The sequence below is a fragment of the Hyla sarda genome, chromosome 7, assembly GCF_029499605.1.
Source record: "Hyla sarda isolate aHylSar1 chromosome 7, aHylSar1.hap1, whole genome shotgun sequence".
NCBI lineage: Eukaryota > Metazoa > Chordata > Amphibia > Anura > Hylidae > Hyla > Hyla sarda.
Window position 1 is genome coordinate 2,952,606 of NC_079195.1, and position 25,439 is coordinate 2,978,044.

The 25,439-nt window shown below is 43.4% G+C and overlaps 3 protein-coding genes across 5 annotated transcripts in view; 2 read left to right on the plus strand and 1 right to left on the minus strand.

Moving 5' to 3' along the window:
• LOC130282620 (high mobility group nucleosome-binding domain-containing protein 5-like) overlaps positions 1-20,429 on the minus strand; it is a 161,832-nt gene extending 141,403 nt beyond the window's left edge. The window contains exon 1 of the mRNA XM_056531054.1: positions 20,393-20,429. The gene's annotated coding sequence lies outside the window, so the exon portion shown is untranslated. The remainder of the gene's footprint in view (positions 1-20,392) is intronic.
• LOC130282607 (zinc finger protein 271-like) overlaps positions 1-25,439 on the plus strand; it is a 330,526-nt gene that overhangs the window by 67,268 nt on the left and 237,819 nt on the right. The gene's annotated exons all lie outside the window — the stretch shown is intronic.
• The window catches only part of LOC130282616 (zinc finger protein 883-like), a 61,001-nt gene continuing 55,283 nt past the window's right edge, over positions 19,722-25,439 (plus strand). For 2 of the 3 annotated variants that reach the window (XR_008846471.1, XM_056531042.1), the window contains exons 1-2: positions 19,729-19,773; positions 21,109-21,493. The gene's annotated coding sequence lies outside the window, so the exon portion shown is untranslated. Of the gene's footprint in view, positions 19,774-21,108; positions 21,494-25,439 lie in introns of all 3 variants that reach the window. The other variant, XM_056531041.1, reaches the window with a different exon arrangement.

Consider the following 25,439-nt stretch of genomic DNA (forward strand, 5'->3'; position numbering starts at 1 on the left):
TATCATTCAGTGGTCCCCTATCATATACTTATCACCTATCATTCAGTGGTCCCCTATCATATACTTATCACCTATCATTCAGTGGTCACTGTTGTTTCAAACTATTTCCCTCAATGTGATTCCCAACATATTTGTCAGTCACTTCATTTACCGAAAATGACTCCTTACCCCAGAAAAACAGCTCTAAAGTCTCGGCCACTAGATAACTCCCTTCCCTGAAGTCTTCTGTCCACTGCCTGTTGTTAGGGGAGAATTTGTGTAAGTACCTGGCTCAGTAATGGGAAACAGAGGGTGTTATTAATGGTACTTATTCTGATTGTGTGACTGTTACTAGTGGGGACCACAGGGGTCCGTCTTGTGTCCTATTGTATTTAATATATTCATTAATGACCTTGTAGAGGGGGTGAATAGTAAAGTAGCAATCTTTGCAGATGATACTAAACTCTGTAAAGCGGTACACACTATAGAGGACTGTGTATAGTAGATAATACAATAGAGGACAGTGCACTGTGTATAGTAGATAACACAATAGAGGACAGTGCACAGTGTATGGTAGATAACACAATAGAGGACAGTGCACTGTGTATAGTAGATAACACAATAGAGGACAGTGCACTGTGTATAGTAGATAACACACTAGAGGACAGTGCACTGTGTATAGTATATAACACAATAGAGGACAGTGCACTATTACAAATGGATCTGGTTAGGTTGGAAGTTTCGTTGAACACTGATAAATGTAAGGTAATGCACATGGGGAGGAAAAATCGGGGCCGGGATTATGTATTAAATGGGAGAACACTTGGTACGACTGACTTGGAAAGGACTTAGGAGTCTTAGTTAATAGTAAATTTAGCTGTAGTGACCAGTGTCAGGCAGCTGCGGCCAAGGCAAATAAAATCATGGGGGGCATCAATAGGGGCATAGATGCCCACGACAAGGAAATAATTCTACTGCTGTAACAAATCACTAGTCAGACCACACATAGAATACTGTATACAGTACTGGTTAGACCACACATGGAATACTGTGTACAGTACTGGTCAGACCACACATGGAATACTGTGTACAGTACTGGTCAGACCACACATGGAATACTGTGTACAGTACTGGTCAGACCACACATAGAATACTGTGTACAGTACTGGTCAGACCACACATGGAATACTGTGTACAGTACTAGTCAGACCACACATGGAATACTGTGTACAGTACTAGTCAGACCACACATGGAATACTGTGTACAGTACTGGTCAGACCACACATAGAATACTGTGTACAGTACTGGTCAGACCACACATAGAATACTGTGTACAGTACTGGTCTGACCACACATAGAATACTGTGTACAGTACTGGTCAGACCACACATGGAATACTGTGTACAGTACTGGTCAGACCACACATGGAATACTGTGTACAGTACTGGTCAGACCACACATAGAATACTGTGTACAGTACTGATCAGACCACACATGGAATACTGTGTACAGTACTGGTCAGACCACACATGGAATACTGTGTACAGTACTGGTCTGACCACACATAGAATACTGTGTACAGTACTGGTCAGACCACACATAGAATACTGTGTATAGTACTGGTCAGACCACACATGGAATACTGTGTACAGTGCTGGTCAGACCACACATGGAATACTGTGTACAGTGCTGGTCAGACCACACATAGAATACTGTGTACAGTACTGGTCAGACCACACATGGAATACTGTGTACAGTACTGGTCAGACCACACATAGAATACTGTGTACAGTACTGGTCAGACCACACATAGAATACTGTGTACAGTACTGGTCAGACCACACATGGAATACTGTGTACAGTACTGGTCAGACCACACATGGAATACTGTGTACAGTACTGGTCAGACCACACATGAAATTCTGTGTACAGTACTGGTCAGACCACACATGGAATACTGTGTACAGTACTGGTCAGACAACACATGGAATACTGTGTACAGTACTGGTCAGACCACACATGGAATACTGTGTACAGTACTGGTCAGACCACACATGGAATACTGTGTACAGTACTGGTCAGACCACACATGGAATACTGTGTACAGTACTGGTCAGACCACACATGGAATACTGTGTACAGTACTGGTCAGACCACACATGGAATACTGTGTACAGTACTGGTCAGACCACACGTAGAAGACTGTGTACAGTACTGGTCAGACCACACATGGAATACTGTGTACAGTACTGGTCAGACCACACACAGAATACTGTGTACAGTACTAGTCAAACCACGCATAGAATACTGTGTACAGTACTAGTCAGACCACGCATAGAATACTGTGTACAGTACTGGTCAGACCACACATGGAATACTGTGTACAGTACTGGTCAGACCACACATGGAATACTGTGTACAGTACTGGTCAGACCACACATGGAATACTGTGTACAGTACTGGTCAGACCACACATGGAATACTGTGTACCGTACTGGTCAGACCACACATGGAATACTGTGTACAGTACTGGTCAGACCACACATAGAATACTATGTACAGTACTGGTCAGACCACACATGGAATACTGTGTACAGTACTGGTCAGACCACACATGGAATACTGTGTACAGTACTGGTCAGACCACACATGGAATACTGTGTACAGTACTGGTCAGACCACACATGGAATACTGTGTACAGTACTGGTCAGACCACACATTGAATACTGTGTACAGTACTGGTGAGACCACACATTGAATACTGTGTACAGTACTGGTCAGACCACACATTGAATACTGTGTACAGTACTGGTCAGACCACACATGGAATACTGTGTACAGTACTGGTCAGACCACACATGGAATACTGTGTACAGTACTGGTCAGACCACACATGGAATACTGTGTACAGTACTGGTCAGACCACACATGGAATACTGTGTACAGTACTGGTCAGACCACACATGGAATACTGTGTACAGTACTGGTCAGACTACACATGGAATACTGTGTACAGTACTGATCAGACCACACATAGAATACTGTGTACAGTACTAGTCAGACCACACATAGAATACTGTGTACAGTACTAGTCAGACCACACATAGAATACTGTGTACAGTACTAGTCAGACCACACATAGAATACTGTGTACAGTACTAGTCAGACCACACATGGAATACTGTGTACAGTACTGGTCAGACCACACATGGAATACTGTGTACAGTACTGGTCAGACCACACATGAAATACTGTGTACAGTACTGGTCAGACCACACATGGAATACTGTGTACAGTACTGGTCAGACAACACATGGAATACTGTGTACAGTACTGGTCAGACCACACATGGAATACTGTGTACAGTACTGGTCAGACCACACATGGAATACTGTGTACAGTACTGGTCAGACCACACATGGAATACTGTGTACAGTACTGGTCAGACCACACATGGAATACTGTGTACAGTACTGGTCAGACCACACATGGAATACTGTGTACAGTACTGGTCAGACCACACGTAGAAGACTGTGTACAGTACTGGTCAGACCACACATGGAATACTGTGTACAGTACTGGTCAGACCACACACGGAATACTGTGTACAGTACTGGTCAGACCACACACGGAATACTATGTACAGTACTAGTCAAACCACGCATAGAATACTGTGTACAGTACTAGTCAGACCACGCATAGAATACTGTGTACAGTACTGGTCAGACCACACATGGAATACTGTGTACAGTACTGGTCAGACCACACATGGAATACTGTGTACAGTACTGGTCAGACCACACATGGAATACTGTGTACAGTACTGGTCAGACCACACATGGAATACTGTGTACCGTACTGGTCAGACCACACATGGAATACTGTGTACAGTACTGGTCAGACCACACATGGAATACTGTGTACAGTACTGGTCAGACCACACACAGAATACTGTGTACAGTACTAGTCAAACCACGCATAGAATACTGTGTACAGTACTAGTCAGACCACGCATAGAATACTGTGTACAGTACTGGTCAGACCACACATGGAATACTGTGTACAGTACTGGTCAGACCACACATGGAATACTGTGTACAGTACTGGTCAGACCACACATGGAATACTGTGTACAGTACTGGTCAGACCACACATGGAATACTGTGTACCGTACTGGTCAGACCACACATGGAATACTGTGTACAGTACTGGTCAGACCACACATAGAATACTATGTACAGTACTGGTCAGACCACACATGGAATACTGTGTACAGTACTGGTCAGACCACACATGGAATACTGTGTACAGTACTGGTCAGACCACACATGGAATACTGTGTACAGTACTGGTCAGACCACACATGGAATACTGTGTACAGTACTGGTCAGACCACACATTGAATACTGTGTACAGTACTGGTGAGACCACACATTGAATACTGTGTACAGTACTGGTCAGACCACACATTGAATACTGTGTACAGTACTGGTCAGACCACACATGGAATACTGTGTACAGTACTGGTCAGACCACACATGGAATACTGTGTACAGTACTGGTCAGACCACACATGGAATACTGTGTACAGTACTGGTCAGACCACACATGGAATACTGTGTACAGTACTGGTCAGACCACACATGGAATACTGTGTACAGTACTGGTCAGACTACACATGGAATACTGTGTACAGTACTGATCAGACCACACATAGAATACTGTGTACAGTACTAGTCAGACCACACATAGAATACTGTGTACAGTACTAGTCAGACCACACATAGAATACTGTGTACAGTACTAGTCAGACCACACATAGAATACTGTGTACAGTACTAGTCAGACCACACATGGAATACTGTGTACAGTACTGGTCAGACCACACATGGAATACTGTGTACAGTACTGGTCAGACCACACATGAAATACTGTGTACAGTACTGGTCAGACCACACATGGAATACTGTGTACAGTACTGGTCAGACAACACATGGAATACTGTGTACAGTACTGGTCAGACCACACATGGAATACTGTGTACAGTACTGGTCAGACCACACATGGAATACTGTGTACAGTACTGGTCAGACCACACATGGAATACTGTGTACAGTACTGGTCAGACCACACATGGAATACTGTGTACAGTACTGGTCAGACCACACATGGAATACTGTGTACAGTACTGGTCAGACCACACGTAGAAGACTGTGTACAGTACTGGTCAGACCACACATGGAATACTGTGTACAGTACTGGTCAGACCACACACGGAATACTGTGTACAGTACTGGTCAGACCACACACAGAATACTGTGTACAGTACTAGTCAAACCACGCATAGAATACTGTGTACAGTACTAGTCAGACCACGCATAGAATACTGTGTACAGTACTGGTCAGACCACACATGGAATACTGTGTACAGTACTGGTCAGACCACACATGGAATACTGTGTACAGTACTGGTCAGACCACACATGGAATACTGTGTACAGTACTGGTCAGACCACACATGGAATACTGTGTACCGTACTGGTCAGACCACACATGGAATACTGTGTACAGTACTGGTCAGACCACACATGGAATACTATGTACAGTACTGGTCAGACCACACATGGAATACTGTGTACATTACTGGTCAGACCACACATGGAATACTGTGTACAGTACTGGTCAGACCACACATGGAATACTGTGTACAGTACTGGTCAGACCACACATGGAATACTGTGTACAGTACTGGTCAGACCACACATTGAATACTGTGTACAGTACTGGTGAGACCACACATTGAATACTGTGTACAGTACTGGTCAGACCACACATTGAATACTGTGTACAGTACTGGTCAGACCACACATTGAATACTGTGTACAGTACTGGTCAGACCACACATGGAATACTGTGTACAGTACTGGTCAGACCACACATGGAATACTGTGTACAGTACTGGTCAGACCACACATGGAATACTGTGTACAGTACTGGTCAGACCACACATGGAATACTGTGTACAGTACTGGTCAGACCACACATGGAATACTGTGTACAGTACTGGTCAGACTACACATGGAATACTGTGTACAGTACTGGTCAGACCACACATAGAATACTGTGTACAGTACTAGTCAGACCACACATAGAATACTGTGTACAGTACTAGTCAGACCACACATAGAATACTGTGTACAGTACTAGTCAGACCACACATAGAATACTGTGTACAGTACTAGTCAGACCACACATAGAATACTGTGTACAGTACTAGTCAGACCACACATAGAATACTGTGTACAGTACTGGTCAGACCACACATGGAATACTGTGTACAGTACTGGTCAGACCACACATGGAATACTGTGTACAGTACTGGTCAGACCACACATGGAATACTGTGTACAGTACTGGTCAGACCACACATGGAATACTGTGTACAGTACTGGTCAGACCACACATAGAATACTGTGTACAGTACTGGTCAAACCACACATAGAATACTGTGTACAGTACTGGTCAAACCACACATGGAATACTGTGTACAGTACTGGTAAGACCACACATGGAATACTGTGTACAGTACTGGTAAGACCACACATGGAATACTGTGTACAGTACTGGTCAGACCACACGTAGAAGACTGTGTACAGTACTGGTCAGACCACACATGGAATACTGTGTACAGTACTGGTCAGACCACACATGGAATACTGTGTACAGTACTGGTCAGACCACACATGGAATACTGTGTACAGTACTGGTCAGACCACACATGGAATACTGTGTACAGTACTGGTCAGACCACACATGGAATACTGTGTACAGTACTGGTCAGACCACACATGGAATACTGTGTACAGTACTGGTCAGACCACACATGGAATACTGTGTACAGTACTGGTCAGACCACACATAGAATACTATGTACAGTACTGGTCAGACTACACATGGAATACTGTGTACAGTACTGGTCAGACCACACATAGAATACTGTGTACAGTACTGATCAGACCACACATAGAATACTGTGTACAGTACTAGTCAGACCACACATAGAATACTGTTTACAGTACTAGTCAGACCACACATAGAATACTGTGTACAGTACTAGTCAGACCACACATAGAATACTGTGTACAGTACTGGTCAGACCACACATGGAATACTGTGTACAGTACTGGTCAGACCACACATGGAATACTGTGTACAGTACTGGTCAGACCACACATGGAATACTGTGTACAGTATTGGTCAGACCACACATGGAATACTGTGTACAGTACTGGTCAGACCACACATGGAATACTGTGTACAGTACTGGTCAGACCACACATAGAATACTGTGTACATTACTGGTCAGACCACACATGGAATACTGTGTACAGTACTGGTCAGACCACACATAGAATACTGTGTACATTACTGGTCAGACCACACATAGAATACTGTGTACAGTACTGGTCAGACCACACATGGAATACTGTGTACAGTACTGGTCAGACCACACATGGAATACTGTGTACAGTACTGGTCAGACCACACATGGAATACTGTGTACAGTACTGGTCAGACCACACATGGAATACTGTGTACAGTACTGGTCAGACCACACATGGAATACTGTGTACACTAAGTACTGGAGAGAGTGCTGCAGTGCCCACTCACCTCTTTCTTTGGCTCTCTTTATTTTGCAAAGCCAGTGCATCTATCCCACTTGCCATCTATAGTGGACTGTTCAGTCCAGTACAAATACACCAGAATTTAGTATAACATAGCAGTGAGGAGTAAGTGCTGAGCGGTGGGAGGAAGTCCTATGTGTGTACTACTGGCAAACAGTCCCTCTCTGGTCCTGACCCACAAGAGTTCTTTATCTTTTTGAGTCCTCACTCTGCCGGTCACACAACTGTACGTGGCACTGCAGCGGAGCCCATACATTAAACCTGTGTTTCCCAAGCAGGGTGCCTCCAGCTGTGGCAAAACTACAACTCCCAGCATGCCCGAACAGCCAAAGGCTGTCCGGGCATGTTGGGAGTTGTAGTTTTGCCACAGATTGAGGCACCCTGCTTGGGAAACACTGAATTAAAGGGGTACTCCGGTGGAAAACTTTTTTTTTTTTTTTTTTAAATCAACTGGTACCAGAAAGTTAAACCGATTTGTTAATTACTTCTATTAAAAAATCTTAATCCTTCCTGTACTTATTAGCTGCTGAATACTACAGAGGAAATTATTTTCTTTTTGGAACACAGAGCTCTCTGCTGACATCATGACCACAGTGCTCTCTGCTGACATCTCTGTCCATTTTAGGAACTGCACAGAGCAGCATATGTTTTCTATGGGGATTTTCTCCTACTCTGGACCGTTCCTAAAATGGACAGAGATGTCAGCAGAGAGCACTGTGCTCGTGATGTCAGCAGAGAGCACTGTGTTCCAAAAAGAAAATAATTTCCTCTGTAGTATTCAGCAGCTAATAAGTACTGGAAGGATTAAGATTTTTTTAATAGAAGTAATTTACAAATCTGTTTAACTTTCTGGCATCAGTTGATTAAAAAATAAAAGTTTTCCACCGGAGTACCCCTTTAAACTATAAATCCCTATGTAGCGGGTTAACGGGGGGTGATGTTCAGGGGAAAACAGTATCGGCATCGACAGCCCCATAAACGATGGAGCACCACTCGGGATGATCAGTGGGGGCCCCAGCCCTTGGACCCTAACATAACTTTTAATAACAATATTAGATTTAAAGGGGTATTCCAGGAAAAAACTTTTTTTTATATATATCAACTGGCTCCAGAAAATTAAGCAGATTTGTAAATTACTTCTATAAAAAAATCTTAATCCTTCAAAGAATTATCAGCTGCTGAAGTTGAGTTGTTCTTTTCTGTCTGACAACAGTGCTCTCTGCTGACATCTCTGCTTGTCTCGGGAACTGCACAGAGTAGAATAGGTTTGCTATGGGGATTTGCTTCTACTTTGGACAGTTCCCGAGACAGGTGTCATCAGAGAGCACTTAGACAGAAAAGAACAACTCAACTTCAGCAGCTCATAAGTACTGAAAGGATTACGTTTTTTTTTTATAGAAGTAATTTACAAATCTGTTTAACTTTCCAGAGCCAGTTGAAATATAAAAACAAGTTTCTTCCTGGATAACCCCTTTAAAGTAAAAAAAAACAAAACACCACCATACATGTATAACAAGGACTTCTTGGCTTCCCAAAGATTGATGCAACAATAAGGGTACACGTAAGATCAATCCACTCTACTAATCCAGTCTGTGGATGTACTCTGTAGTATACTCAAAAACAGATATTTTAATCACACAAGGCATGAGAATCGGAAAACATCCCATCCCGACGTGTTTCTCCGCCGGCTTCATCAGCAGCATAGAAAGTGGGACGTGTAACAAAATTACCATCTCTTGTGGGATACAGTAAGAGGCCATTTTATGGGTGTGTTCCCATTTTTTTTTTAAATCTATTGGGCATTATTTATTTTTACCTGATTTGCACAGCTCTGTTGCACAATTGTAATGTCCTAATGTGATGATGCTAAAAGTGTGTGAGCGGTACATGTTGTGGTATTGTCACTCTCTGTTGCTCATATGTCCTGCTTTTATACCCATACGAGGAGCCACAGGTGACTCTGTGGGAAAACGCGTTGGGATGTGATGTTTTTGTTTATACTACATGGCAGTGTTTCCCAACCAGGGTGCCTCCAGATGTTGCAAAACTACAACTCCCAACATGCCTGGACAACCAAAGGCTGTCCAGGCATGCTGGGAGTTGTAGTTTTGCAACATCTGGAGGCACCCTGGTTGGGAAACTCTGCTATAGGGTATGACGCCATAGGCCAGATTAGTAGATTTGATTGACAGGGTTACAATGCCCAAAACCTGCGACGCTTATACATTTATATGTGTATGATATCCCCCCCCCAAAAAAGCAACATAGCCCCATAAAAGGCCTCTTACTCCGTTCAGTGCTCCTTGTAACGGTCCTGCAAGTCATGGTAATTTTTGGTTGTTTGTTGCCAACATTTCTTACATCCTTTCCCCTGAGGAAATGCATGTGACCCTGTGGGGAAACACGTCGGGATGGGATGTTTTTGATTCTTGTGCCTTTTTTACTTGTGTTATTGTGATTATATAACAACGTGTGATGATGCTGACCAGGTTAGTAGGTTGGATTGATCTTTCGAGTTGTACCCTTGTACCTTTGCGAGTCAAAAAGACCTTGTTATATGCGTATGTGTTGTTTTTTGTCTTTTAACCTGTCATTGTGATTAAAAGTAACATTGTAAAGCTTTCTTTACTCCTTCTCAGCGATAGGGTATAATGGCTGGATTGGATTTCTGGACAGTGATAATGTCCTGGCCCATGGACCCCCTCCAGCAATTCGCTTCTTATCTCCTATGCCCGTGTTTCCCAACCAGAGTGCCACCATAACTACATCTCCTACCATGCCCCGACAGCCTTTGGCCCCCACTGTGCAGTATCCCCCCCTTTTCCTCGGAAAAGTTCCGTGAGCTCAGACTAAGGGGGAAAAATTTGGGATTTTTGCACAAAATTGTGAGAATTTCATTTTCTCGGTGTCTCGTGTGCCCGGTCGCCGCCGAATTCATATCAGTATTTTTTCTATTTTGTTTTGTTTTCCCTTTTTCTATTAACGCCATTTATTTGGTTTCACACATGAGTTTATATCTGTATAAATCCAATAAAAATAACAGTGAATTACCGACTGACTGAAGTAGTATTACACTTATTACCCAAATGTACAGTGACCGCCATATGGCACCTCCATTACCGTAACTGGGATCTATATCTCTCAACTACGTGCTGGAATGGCGGGGGGCCTGGTGGACAAGAAATATGGAGATCCTGAAAGGTAGGAATGGCGGGGGTCCCTGATGGACAGGAATATGGAGATCCTGAAGGGCAGGAATGGCGGGGGTCCCTGATGGACAAGAAATATGGAGATCCTGAAGGGTAGGAATGGCGGGTGTCCCTGATGGACAAGAAATAGGGAGATCCTGAAGGGTAGGAATGGCGGGGGTCCCTGATGGACAGGAATATCGGGGTCCCTAAAGGACAAGAAATATGGAGATCCTGAAGGGCAGGAATATCAGGGTCCCTGATGGACAAGAAATATGGAGATCCTGAAGGGCAGGAATGGCGGGGGTCCCTGATGGACAAGAAATATGGAGATCCTGATGGACAGGAATGGCGGGGGTCCTTGATGGACAAGAAATATGGAGATCCTGAAGGGTAGGAATGGCGGGGGTCCCTGATGGACAAGAAATATGGAGATCCTGAAGGGCAGGAATGGCGGGGGTCCCTGATGGACAAGAAATATGGAGATCCTGAAGGGTAGGAATGGCAGGGGTCCCTGATTGACAAGAAATATGGAGATCTTGAAGGGCAGGAATGGCGGGGGTCCCTGATGGACAGGAATATCGAGGTTCCTAAAGGACAAGAAATATGGAGATCCTGAATGGCGGGGGTCCCTGATGGACAAGAAATATGGAGATCCTGAATGGCGGGGGTCCCTGATGGACAAGAAATATGGAGATCCTGAAGGGTAGGAATGGCGGGGGTCCCTGATGGACAAGAAATATGGAGATCCTGAATGGCGGGGGTCCTGATGGACAAGAAATATGGAGATCCTGAAGGGTAGGAATGGCGGGGGTTCCTGATGGACAGGAATATGGAGATCCTGAAGGGCAGGAATGGCGGGGGTCCCTGATGGACAAGAAATATGGAGATCCTGAAGGGTAGGAATGGCAGGGGTCCCTGATTGACAAGAAATATGGAGATCTTGAAGGACAGGAATGGCGGGGGTCCCTGATGGACAGGAATATCGGGGTTCCTAAAGGACAAGAAATATGGAGATCCTGAATGGCGGGGGTCCCTGATGGACAAGAAATATGGAGATCCTGAATGGCGGGGGTCCCTGATGGACAAGAAATATGGAGATCCTGAAGGGTAGGAATGGCGGGGGTCCCTGATGGACAAGAAATATGGAGATCCTGAATGGCGGGGGTCCTGATGGACAAGAAATATGGAGATCCTGAAGGGTAGGAATGGCGGGGGTCCCTGATGGACAAGAAATATGGAGATCCTGAAGGGTAGGAATGGCGGGGGTTCCTGATGGACAGGAATATGGAGATCCTGAAGGCCAGGAATGGCGGGGGTCCCTGATGGACAAGAAATATGGAGATCCTGAATGGCGGGGGTCCTGATGGACAAGAAATATGGAGATCCTGAAGGGTATGAATGGCGGGGGTCCCTGATGGACAGAAATATCTGGGTCCCAGGGGTCGTCCCTGAGGGCCATGTAATGACGGGGTCATGAGGGGCATAAATGGCAGAGGGTTGGGGGGTCGTTCCTGTGGGCCTGGAATGGCGGGGGTCCCTGGGGGCCAAGTAGGATGGAGATACTGAGGGGCAGCAATGGTGGGGGTCCCAAGCAGCAGGAATGGAGGGGTAATTGGGGGTTGTTCCTGAGAACCACGAATGGTGAATGGTTGGGGGTCACCGCAGGATTGGCGGGGATGGTCCCTGAGGAATTGGCGGGGCTCTTGTGGGGAATTTGTTTCATCACCTCCAGGTACAACATGCCATGAAGACATGACACAGATGTGTAGACCAGTGTTTCCCAAGCAGGGTGCCTCCAGCTTTTGCAAAACTACAACTCCCAGCATGCCCGGACAGCATTTGGCTGTCCGGGCATGCTGGGAGTTGTAGTTTTCCCACAGCTGGAGGCACCTTGCTTGGCAAACAATGGTAGTATAATTATTATACTGTCCGGGTATGCTGGGAGTTGTAGTTTTGCAACAGCTGGAGGCACCCTGCTTGGGAAACACTGGTAGACTGTGGAGTGCTGGGAGTTTTATAACATATGGAGGTCTGATACTGCACAAGATAAAGCTCTTGTTGCCAATAGTAACCAGTCACACTGTGGCTTTCACTTTGTATTCTGCTATTGATAATGAAAGCTGCGCTGTGATTGGTTCATACATCTGTCCATTGATGAATTTTGATAAAACTGTTGAAAAAAAAATATGAAAAAAGAAACTTGCTCTTGTTGCCCCTAGCAACCAATCACAGTGGAGCTTTCGTTTCTAGAGCTAAGCTTAAAATAAAAGCTGCGCTGTGATTGGTTGCTAGGAGCTTTCGCCCGATCCACACATCTCCAAATGATCGAGAAGACGGAACGAGGCTGAAGTTGGTTTCTTATTCGCGCATTGTCTTATAGATGACTGTGACTAATAAACCTTTTCTCCTCTTCTTTATCTGTAGTAAATTAGTTTTTTATACATAAATGTTGAATATTATTTGGGAACAATCAAATTCAGAAGAAAAAATCCGGATTGTTTGTGTTTTTCCTGAAAAAAATGATATTAAAAAAAGGATGAAAAAACATGAGTTTTGAATAAGTAACTGATGAATTTAAGGGGTTAAATGCTGTTGGGCCACTGACCTGAGGGTTGAAATATAAAGGGTAAGGGCCCCTCCATAATACCCAACTGTATCCAGCCTGGCCCAAACTGTGGATTGGCATTAAAACAGGTGCCAACCTTGCCATTTATATACATTTTTGTTACAGCGAGCGCTCTGATCCCCGCCTCCGGTCCCCGGCGTCTCCCGGTCAGAGACACCGACCGGGTGCGCGGGTCCTATTGTCCTGGGGACACGGCTCGCATGGCGGCTGGCCACTGCTCTCGCGCCGCGTCCCCCTCCTTCTCACCTGCGCTCCGCCGCGCTGCGGTTCCGTCCTCGTTTTTCCGGCTCGCGCGGCCCCGCTCCCCAGGGCACGCGCGCGCCATCTGTGGTGAATTTAAAGGGCCAGCATACCAATAATTGATGCGCTGGTTCCTGATTCCCCCAATGTGTCCCTTCCTATTTAAGAGCTCTTCCCCTTCCTGCCCTTGCCGGATCTTTGTGCCTAGTGCCATTTTGAAAGCGTTCCATACAGTTGTGTTTTGCCTTGTCCGTTACCGTACCCGTTGCTATTGTCGCCTGTGAACCTTGCCACCTGCCCTGACCTTCTGCTACGTCCGACCACGTTTCTGCCTACTCCTTTGTACTTCGCCTGTCTCAGCAGTCAGAGAGGTTGAGCCGTTGCCAGTGGATACGACCTGGTCACTACCGCCGCTGCAAGACCATCCTGCTTTGCGGCGGGCTCTGGTGAATACCAGTAGCAACTTAGAACCGGTCCACCGGCACGGTCCACGCCAATCCCTCTCTGACACAGAGGATCCACCTCCAGCTTGCCGAATCCTGACAATTTTCTGCATTTTGAATAAGTAACTGGTGATTTTAAGGGGTTAAACGCTGTTGGGCCACTCAAGTGAGGAAATAAATAAGAAGAATAATGGCCCCAATGTTGTATTCAAAAAGGTAGTGGCCAAAAAACATGTGCTATTATTTTTTTGTGTGGAAGCGCATCTTAAAATCTGCTTGCCCTGTAGAGCCCCAACACATGAGTGTGGCTGTGGTATTGCCTGTGGCTGTGGTATTGCCTGTGGCTGTGGTATTGCCTGTGGCTGTAGTATTGCCCGCGGCTGTGGTATTGCCTGTGGCTGTAGTATTGCCCGTGGCTGTGGTATTGCCTGTGGCTGTGGTATTGCCCGCTGCTGTGGTATTGCCTGTGGCTGTGGTATTGCCTGTGGCTGTGGTATTGCCTGTGGCTGTAGTATTGCCCGTGGCTGTGGTATTGCCTGTGGCTGTGGTATTGCCTGTGGCTGTGGTATTGCCCGCTGCTGTGGTATTGCCTGTGGCTGTGGTATTGCTCGCGGCTGTGGTATTGCCTGTGGCTGTGGTATTGCCCGCTGCTGTGGTATTGCCTGTGGCTGTGGTATTGCTCGTGGCTGTGGTATTGCCTGTGGCTGTGGTATTGCCCGCTGCTGTGGTATTGCCTGTGGCTGTAGTATTGCCCGTGGCTGTGGTATTGCCTGTGGCTGTGGTATTGCCTATGGCTGTGGTATTGCCCGTGGCTGTGGTATTGCCTGTGGCTGTGGTATTGCCCGTGGCTGTGGTATTGCCTGTGGCTGTGGTATTGCCTGTGGCTGTGGTATTGCCCGTGGCTGTGGTATTGCCTGTGGCTGTGGTATTGCCTGTGGCTGTGGTATTGCTCGCGGCTGTGGTATTGCCTGTGGCTGTGGTATTGCCCGCTGCTGTGGTATTGCCTGTGGCTGTGGTATTGCTCGTGGCTGTGGTATTGCCTGTGGCTGTGGTATTGCCTGTGGCTGTGGTATTGCCTGTGGCTGTGGTATTGCCCGCTGCTGTGGTATTGCCTGTGGCTGTGGTATTGCTCGTGGCTGTGGTATTGCCTGTGGCTGTGGTATTGCCCGCTGCTGTGGTATTGCCTGTGGCTGTAGTATTGCCCGCTGCTGTGGTATTGCCTGTGGCTGTAGTATTGCCCGCTGCTGTGGTATTGCCTGTGGCTGTGGTATTGCCTGTGGCTGTAGTATTGCCCGCTGCTGTGGTATTGCCTGTGGCTGTGGTATTGCCTGTGGCTGTAGTATTGCCCGCTGCTGTGGTATTGCCTGTGGCTGTGGTATTGCCTGTGGCTGTGGTATTGCTCGCGGCTGTGGTATTGCCTGTGGCTGTGGTATTGCCCGCTGCTGTGGTATTGCCTGTGGCTGTAGTATTGCCCGCTGCTGTGGTATTGCCTGTGGCTGTGGTATTGCCCGCTGCTGTGGTATTGCCTGTGGCTGTAGTATTGCCCGCTGCTGTGGTATTGCCCGCAGCTGTGGTATTGCCCGCAGCTGTGGTATTGCCCGCGGCTGTGGTATTGCCCGTGGCTGTAGTATTGCCCGCTGCTGTGGTATTGCCTGTGGCTGTGGTATTGCCCGCTGCTGTGGTATTGCCTGTGGCTGTAGTATTGCCCGCTGCTGTGGTATTGCCTGTGGCTGTGGTATTGCTCGCGGCTGTGGTATTGCCTGTGGCTGTAGTATTGCCCGCTGCTGTGGTATTGCCTGTGGCTGTGGTATTGCCCGCTGCTGTGGTATTGCCTGTGGCTGTAGTATTGCCCGCTGCTGTGGTATTGCCTGTGGCTGTGGTATTGCCTGTGGCTGTGGTATTGCCCGCTGCTGTGGTATTGCCTGTGGCTGTGGTATTGCCTGTGGCTGTGGTATTGCCTGTGGCTGTGGTATTGCCCGCTGCTGTGGTATTGCCTGTGGCTGTGGTATTGCCCGCTGCTGTGGTATTGCCCGCTGCTGTGGTATTGCCTGTGGCTGTGGTATTGCTCGCGGCTGTGGTATTGCCTGTGGCTGTGGTATTGCCTGTGGCTGTGGTATTGCCTGTGGCTGTGGTATTGCCCGCTGCTGTGGTATTGCCTGTGGCTGTGGTATTGCCTGTGGCTGTGGTATTGCCTGTGGCTGTAGTATTGCCCGCTGCTGTGGTATTGCCTGTGGCTGTGGTATTGCCTGCGGCTGTGGTATTGCCCGTGGCTGTAGTATTGCCTGTGGCTGTAGTATTGCCCGTGGCTGTGGTATTGCTCGCGGCTGTGGTATTGCCTGTGGCTGTGGTATTGCCTGTGGCTGTGGTATTGCCTGTGGCTGTGGTATTGCTCGTGGCTGTGGTATTGCCTGTGGCTGTGGTATTGCCCGCTGCTGTGGTATTGCCTGTGGCTGTAGTATTGCCCGCTGCTGTGGTATTGCCCGCTGCTGTGGTATTGCCTGTGGCTGTAGTATTGCCCGCTGCTGTGGTATTGCCTGTGGCTGTGGTATTGCTTGTGGCTGTGGTATTGCCCGCTGCTGTGGTATTGCCTGTGGCTGTGGTATTGCTCGCGGCTGTGGTATTGCCTGTGGCTGTGGTATTGCCCGCTGCTGTGGTATTGCCTGTGGCTGTAGTATTGCCCGCTGCTGTGGTATTGCCTGTGGCTGTGGTATTGCCTGTGGCTGTGGTATTGCCTGTGGCTGTGGTATTGCCCGCTGCTGTGGTATTGCCCGCTGCTGTGGTATTGCCTGTGGCTGTGGTATTGCTCGCGGCTGTGGTATTGCCTGTGGCTGTGGTATTGCCCACTGCTGTGGTATTGCCTGTGGCTGTAGTATTGCCCACTGCTGTGGTATTGCCTGTGGCTGTGGTATTGCCTGTGGCTGTGGTATTGCCCGTGGCTGTGGAATTGCCTGTGGCTGTGGTATTGCTCGTGGCTGTGGTATTGCCCGTGGCTGTGGTATTGCCTGTGGCTGTGGTATTGCCTGTGGCTGTAGTATTGCCCGTGGCTGTGGTATTGCCTGTGGCTGTGGTATTGCCTGTGGCTGTGGTATTGACCGTGGCTGTGGTATTGCCTGTGGCTGTGGTATTGCCTGTGGCTGTAGTATTGCCCGCTGCTGTGGTATTGCCTGTGGCTGTAGTATTGCCTGTGGCTGTGGTATTGCCCGCTGCTGTGGTATTGCCTGTGGCTGTGGTATTGCTCGCGGCTGTGGTATTGCCTGTGGCTGTAGTATTGCTCGCGGCTGTGGTATTGCCTGTGGCTGTAGTATTGCCCGCTGCTGTGGTATTTCCTGTGGCTGTGGTATTGCCCGCTGCTGTGGTATTGCCTGATGCTGTGGTATTGCCCGCTGCTGTGGTATTGCTCGCGGCTGTGGTATTGCTCGCGGCTGTGGTATTGCCCGTGGCTGTGGAATTGCCCGTGGCTGTGGTATTGCCCGTGGCTGTGGTATTGCTCGCGGCTGTGGTATTGCCTGTGGCTGTGGTATTGCCCCTTGCTGTGGTATTGCCCGTGGCTGTGGTATTGCCCGCGGCTGTGGTATTGCCTGTGGCTGTGGTATTGCCTGTGGCTGTGGTATTGCCCGTGGCTGTGGTATTGCCTGTGGCTGTGGTATTGCCTGTGGCTGTGGTATTGCCCGTGGCTGTGGCATTGCCCGTGGCTGTGGAATTGCCCGCTGCTGTGGTATTGCCTGTGGCTGTGGTATTGCCCGCTGCTGTGGTATTGCCTGTGGCTGTGGTATTGCCTGTGGCTGTGGTATTGCCCGCAGCTGTGGTATTTCCCGCTGCTGTGAAATTGCCTGTGGCTGTGTTATTGCCCGCGGCTGTGGTATTGCCCGCGGCTGGGGTATTGCCCGCGGCTGTGGTATTGCCCGCTGCTGTGGTATTGCCTGTGGCTGTGGTATTGCCCGCTGCTGTGGTATTGCCTGTGGCTGTGGTATTGCCCGCTGCTGTGGTATTGCCTGTGGCTGTGGTATTGCCCGCTGCTGTGGTATTGCCTGTGGCTGTGGTATTGCCTGTGGCTGTGGTATTGCCCGCTGCTGTGGTATTGCCTGTGGCTGTGGTATTGCCTGTGGCTGTGGTATTGCCCGCTGCTGTGGTATTGCCTGTGGCTGTGGTATTGCCTGTGGCTGTAGTATTGCCCGGTGCTGTGGTATTGCTCACGGCTGTGGTATTGCCCCTGGCTGTGGTATTGCCCCTGAAGCCATTTTGTATCGTTACATAATATCGCTTGTTGTTGTACCTTGGAAAGGAATATAATCTCCATGTCAGGATCTCCATGAGGGACATTTATCAAGGGATTTTGAAGGTTTGTCTTTTTTTCTTGCCATAAGTCGCACGTGTGCCTAAGAAATTTTTTGTGCGATCTTTGTGGTTAAGCATAAAGTACCAATCAGCCTTACCTAAGCAATTTTCAGTTTTCACTTTGCTGTGGTCGGGAATTAAAGTCGCACTTAAGCAAAAAAAAAAAAAAAAAAAAGTTGCAGAACCCCTGTAAAAAGTGGCAAGTGTAAGCAAGGTCAGACCTAGCTTAAAAAAAACTTGCTTTTGACAGGATTGTTAAGTCACACAAAAAGTCGCAATGAGGGCTTGTAAGGGAGTGGCATTTGGAAAAAAAAAAATTTATATGTTGTGTTGTTGTTTTTTTAATTCCCTTACAGGCTTAGTAGTGGAATCTGTCTTACAGATGGAATGCATTACTAAGCCGGAACTTAGACTTAGCCCCAAAAACTAACCCCCAATTATTACCCCGGTACCCACCACCACAGGGGTTCCGGGAAAAGCCGGTACCAACAGGCCTGGAGCATCAAAAATGGCGCTCCTGTGCCAAGGCAGTAACAGGCTGGGGTTATTTAGGCTGGGGAGGGCCAGTAACAATGGTCGTCGCCCACCCGGGTAACGTCAGAATATTGCTGCTTTTTTGGTATCTGGCTGAGAATTAAAACATGGGGAACCCTATACATTTTATTTATTTATTTATTTTTATTAAAAAGAAACACATAGGGTTCCCTGTATTTTCAGTATCAGCCAGATACCAACCCTCAGGTCAGTGGCCCAACTACGTTTAACCCCTTAAATTCCTCAGTTACTTATTCAAATATTGAAAATGTAGATAGTTGGCAACGTTGGCACCTGTTTGCTTGCCAATCCACAGTTTGGGCCAGGCTGGATACAGTTGGGTATTATGGAGGGGCACTTACTCTTTATTTTTCAACCCTCAGGTCAGTGGCCCAACAGCGTTTAACCCCTTAAAATCACCAGTTACTTATTCAAAATGCAGAAAATGTATATATTTGGCAAGGTTGGTACCTGTTTTAATGCCAATCCACTGTTTGGTCCAGGCTGGATACAGTTGGGTATTATGGAGGGGCACTTACCCTTTATTTTTCAACCCTCAGGTCAGTGGCCCAACAGCGTTTAACCCCTTGAAATCACCAGTTACTTATTCAAAATGCAAAAAATGTACATAGTTGGCAAGGTTGGCACCTGTTTTCATGCCAATCCACTGTTTGGTCCAGGCTGGATACAGTTGGGTATTATGGAGGGGCACTTACTCTTTATATTTTCAACCCTCAGGTCAGTGGCCCAATGGCGTTTAACCCGTTAAAATCATCAGTTACTTATTCAAAATGCAGAAAATGTATCTAGTTGGCAAGGTTGGCACCTGTTTTAATGCCAATCCACAGTTTGGGCCAGGCTAGATACAGTTGGGTATTATGGAGGGGCACTTACTCTTTATTTTTCAACCCTCAGGTCAGTGGCCCAACAGTGTTTAACCCCTTGAAATCACCAGTTACTTATTCAAAATGTAGAAAATGTAAATAGTTGGCAAGGTTGGCACCAGTTTTAATGCCAATCTACTGTTTGGTCCAGGCTAGATACAGTTGGGTATTATGGAGGGGCGCTTACCCTTTATATTTCCATCTTTAATTCAGTGGCCCAATGGCGTTTAACCCCTTAAAATCGTCAGTTATTTATTCAAAATGCAAAAAATGTATGTAGTTGGCAAGGTTGGCACCTGTTTTAATGCCAATCCACTGTTTGGGCCAGGCTGGATACAGTTGGGTAATATGGAGGGGTCCTTACCCTATATTTTTCAACCCTTTGGTCAGTGGCCCAACAGCATTTAACCCCTTGAAATCACCAGTTACTTATTCAAAATGTAGAAAATTTATATAGTTGGCAAGATTGGCACCTGTTTTAATGCCAATCCACAGTTTGGGCCAGGCTGGATACAGTTGGGTATTATGGAGGGGCACTTACTCTTTATTTTTCAACCCTCAGGTCAGTGGCCCAACAGTGTTTAACCCCTTGAAATCACCAGTTACTTATTCAAAATGTAGAAAATGTATATAGTTGGCAAGGTTGGCACCTGTTTTAATGCCAATCCACAGTTTGGGCCAAGCTGGATACAATTGGGTATTATGGAGGGGCGCTTACTCTTTATATTTCCATCTTTAATTCAGTGGCCCAATGGCGTTTAACCCCTTAAAATCATCAGTTATTTATAAAAAATGCAAAAATGTACATAGTTGGCAAGGTTGGCACCTGTTTTAATGCCAATCCACAGTTTGGGCCAGGCTGGATACAGTTGGGTATTATGGAGGGGCCCTTACTCTTTATTTTTCAACCCTCAGGTCAGTGGCCCAATGGTGTTTAACCCTTTGAAATCACCAGTTACTTATTCAAAATGTAGAAAATGTATATAGTTGGCAAGGTTGGCACCTGTTTTAATGCCAATCCACTGTTTGGGCCAAGCTGGATACAATTGGGTATTATGGAGGGGCCCTTACTCTTTATATTTCCATCTTTAATTCAGTGGCCCAATGGCGTTTAACCCTTGAAATCATCAGTTACTTATTCAAAATGCTGATTTTTTCATTCATTTTTTACTATTGTTTTTTTTTTTAGGAAAAACACAAACAATCTGGATTTTTTCTTCTGAATTTGATTGTTCCCAAATAATATTCAACATTTATGTATAAAAAACAGATTTACTACAGATAAATAAGAGGAGAAAAGGTTTATTAGTCACAGTCATCTATAAGACAATGCGCGAACAACTTATAAACGTTATATACTGCCGCCGGAGGCTCCGCCCCTCAGAGATACAGAACGGGATTGGTTGAGCTCACTAGACGTCTTGAGGGAAGTACCACTACACAGCCCTGGAAGAGTGGTGGAACGCACACCCGGAAGTAAATGTCAGACGTCAGGGAGTACTTCCGGTCCAGGCCTTTTGACACAAAGAAGAGAAAGAAGAAGAGAGATGATGGGTTGTGAGCGTTATATCAGGGTGAGGGCGGAGTCAGCTGTCATCACCTCATATTATACCATGATTCATAATATCACCCGTCATACTACACCCCATAATATATACTGATATATACTGTACATTATACCATTATTATACTGCACCCCATAATATATATACTGTACATTATACCATTATTATACTGCACCCCATAATATATATACTGTACATTATACCATTATTATACTACACCCCATAATATATACTGTACATTATACCATTATTATACTACACCCCATAATATATATACTGTACATTATACCATTATTATACTACACCCCATAATATATATACTGTACATTATACCATTATTATACTACACCCCATAATATATATACTGTACATTATACCATTATTATACTACACCCCATAATATATACTGTACATTATACCATTATTATACTACACCCCATAATATATATACTGTACATTATACCATTATACTACACCCCATAATATATATACTGTACATTATACCATTATACTACACCCCATAATATATATACTGTACATTATACCATTATACTACACCCCATAATATATATACTGTACATTATACCATTATACTACACCCCATAATATATATACTGTACATTATACCATTATTATACTACACCCCATAATATATATACTGTACATTATACCATTATTATACTACACCCCATAATATATATACTGTACATTATACCATTATTATACTACACCCCATAATATATATACTGTACATTATACCATTATACTACACCCCATAATATATATACTGTACATTATACCATTATTATACTACACCCCATAATATATATACTGTACATTATACCATTATTATACTACACCCCATAATATATACTGTACATTATACCATTATTATACTACACCCCATAATATATATACTGTACATTATACCATTATTATACTACACCCCATAATATATATACTGTACATTATACCATTATTATACTACACCCCATAATATATATACTGTACATTATACCATTATTATACTACACCCCATAATATATACTGTACATTATACCATTATTATACTACACCCCATAATATATATACTGTACATTATACCATTATTATACTACACCCCGAAATATATATACTGTACATTATTCCATTATTATACTACACCCCATAATATATACTGTACATTATACTATTATTATACTACACCCCATAATATATACTGTACATTATACCATTATTATACTACACCCCATAATATATATACTATACATTATACCATTATTATACTACACCCCATAATATATACTGTACATTATACCATTATTATACTACACCCCATAATATATATACTGTACATTATACCATTATTATACTACACCCCATAATATATACTGTACATTATACCATTATTATACTACACCCCATAATATATATACTATACATTATACCATTATTATACTACACCCCATAATATATACTGTACATTATACCATTATTATACTACACCCCATAATATATATACTGTACATTATACCATTATTATACTACACCCCATAATATATATACTGTACATTATACCATTATTATACTACACCCCATAATATATATACTGTACATTATACCATTATTATACTACACCCCATAATATATACTGTACATTATACCATTATTATACTACACCCCATAATATATACTGTACATTATACCATTATTATACTGCACCCCATAATATATACTGTACATTATACCATTATTATACTGCACCCCATAATATATATACTGTACATTATACCATTATTATACTACACCCCATAATATATATACTGTACATTATACTATTATTATACTACACCCCATAATATATATACTGTACATTATACCATTATTATACTACACCCCATAATATATACTGTACATTATACCATTATTATACTACACCCCATAATATATATACTGTACATTATTCCATTATTATACTACACCCCATAATATATATACTGTACATTATACCATTATTATACTACATCCCATAATATATATACTGTACATTATACCATTATTATACTACACCCCATAATATATACTGTACATTATACCATTATTATACTACACCCCATAATATATACTGTACATTATACCATTATTATACTACACCCCCATAATATATATACTGTACATTATACCATTATTATACTACACCCCATAATATATATACTGTACATTATACCATTATTATACTACACCCCATAATATATATACTGTACATTATACCATTATTATACTACACCCCATAATATATATACTGTACATTATACCATTATTATACTACACCCCATAATATATACTGTACATTATACCATTATTATACTACACCCCATAATATATACTGTACATTATACCATTATTATACTACACCCCATAATATATACTGTACATTATACTATTATTATACTACACCCCATAATATATATACTGTACATTATACCATTATTATACTACACCCCATAATATATATACTGTACATTATACCATTATTATACTACACCCCATAATATATACTGTACATTATACCATTATTATACTACACCCCATAATATATATACTGTACATTATACCATTATTATACTACACCCCATAATATATATACTGTACATTATACCATTATTATACTACACCCCATAATATATACTGTACATTATACCATTATTATACTACACCCCATAATATATACTGTACATTATACCATTATTATACTACACCCCATAATATATATACTGTACATTATACTATTATTATACTACACCCCATAATATATATACTGTACATTATACCATTATTATACTACACCCCATAATATATATACTGTACATTATACCATTATTATACTACACCCCATAATATATACTGTACATTATACCATTATTATACTACACCCCATAATATATATACTGTACATTATTCCATTATTATACTACACCCCATAATATATATACTGTACATTATACCATTATTATACTACATCCCATAATATATATACTGTACATTATACCATTATTATACTACACCCCATAATATATATACTGTACATTATTCCATTATTATACTACACCCCATAATATATATACTGTACATTATACCATTATTATACTACACCCCATAATATATATACTGTACATTATACCATTATTATACTACACCCCATAATATACTGTACATTATACTATTATTATACTACACCCCATAATATATATACTGTACATTATACCATTATTATACTACACCCCATAATATATACTGTACATTATACTATTATTATACTACACCCCATAATATATATACTGTACATTATACCATTATTATACTACACCCCATAATATATATACTGTACATTATACCATTATTATACTACACCCCATAATATATACTGTACATTATACCATTATTATACTACACCCCATAATATATATACTGTACATTATACCATTATTATACTACACCCCATAATATATACTGTACATTATACCATTATTATACTACACCCCATAATATATATACTGTACATTATACCATTATTATACTACACCCCATAATATATATACTGTACATTATACCATTATTATACTACATCCCATAATATATATACTGTACATTATACCATTATTATACTACACCCCATAATATATATACTGTACATTATACCATTATTATACTACATCCCATAATATATATACTGTACATTATACCATTATTATACTACACCCCATAATATATATACTGTACATTATACCATTATTATACTACACCCCATAATATATATACTGTACATTATACCTTATTATACTACACCCCATAATATATATACTGTACATTATACCATTATTATACTACACCCCATAATATATATACTGTACATTATACCATTATTATACTACATCCCATAATATATATACTGTAC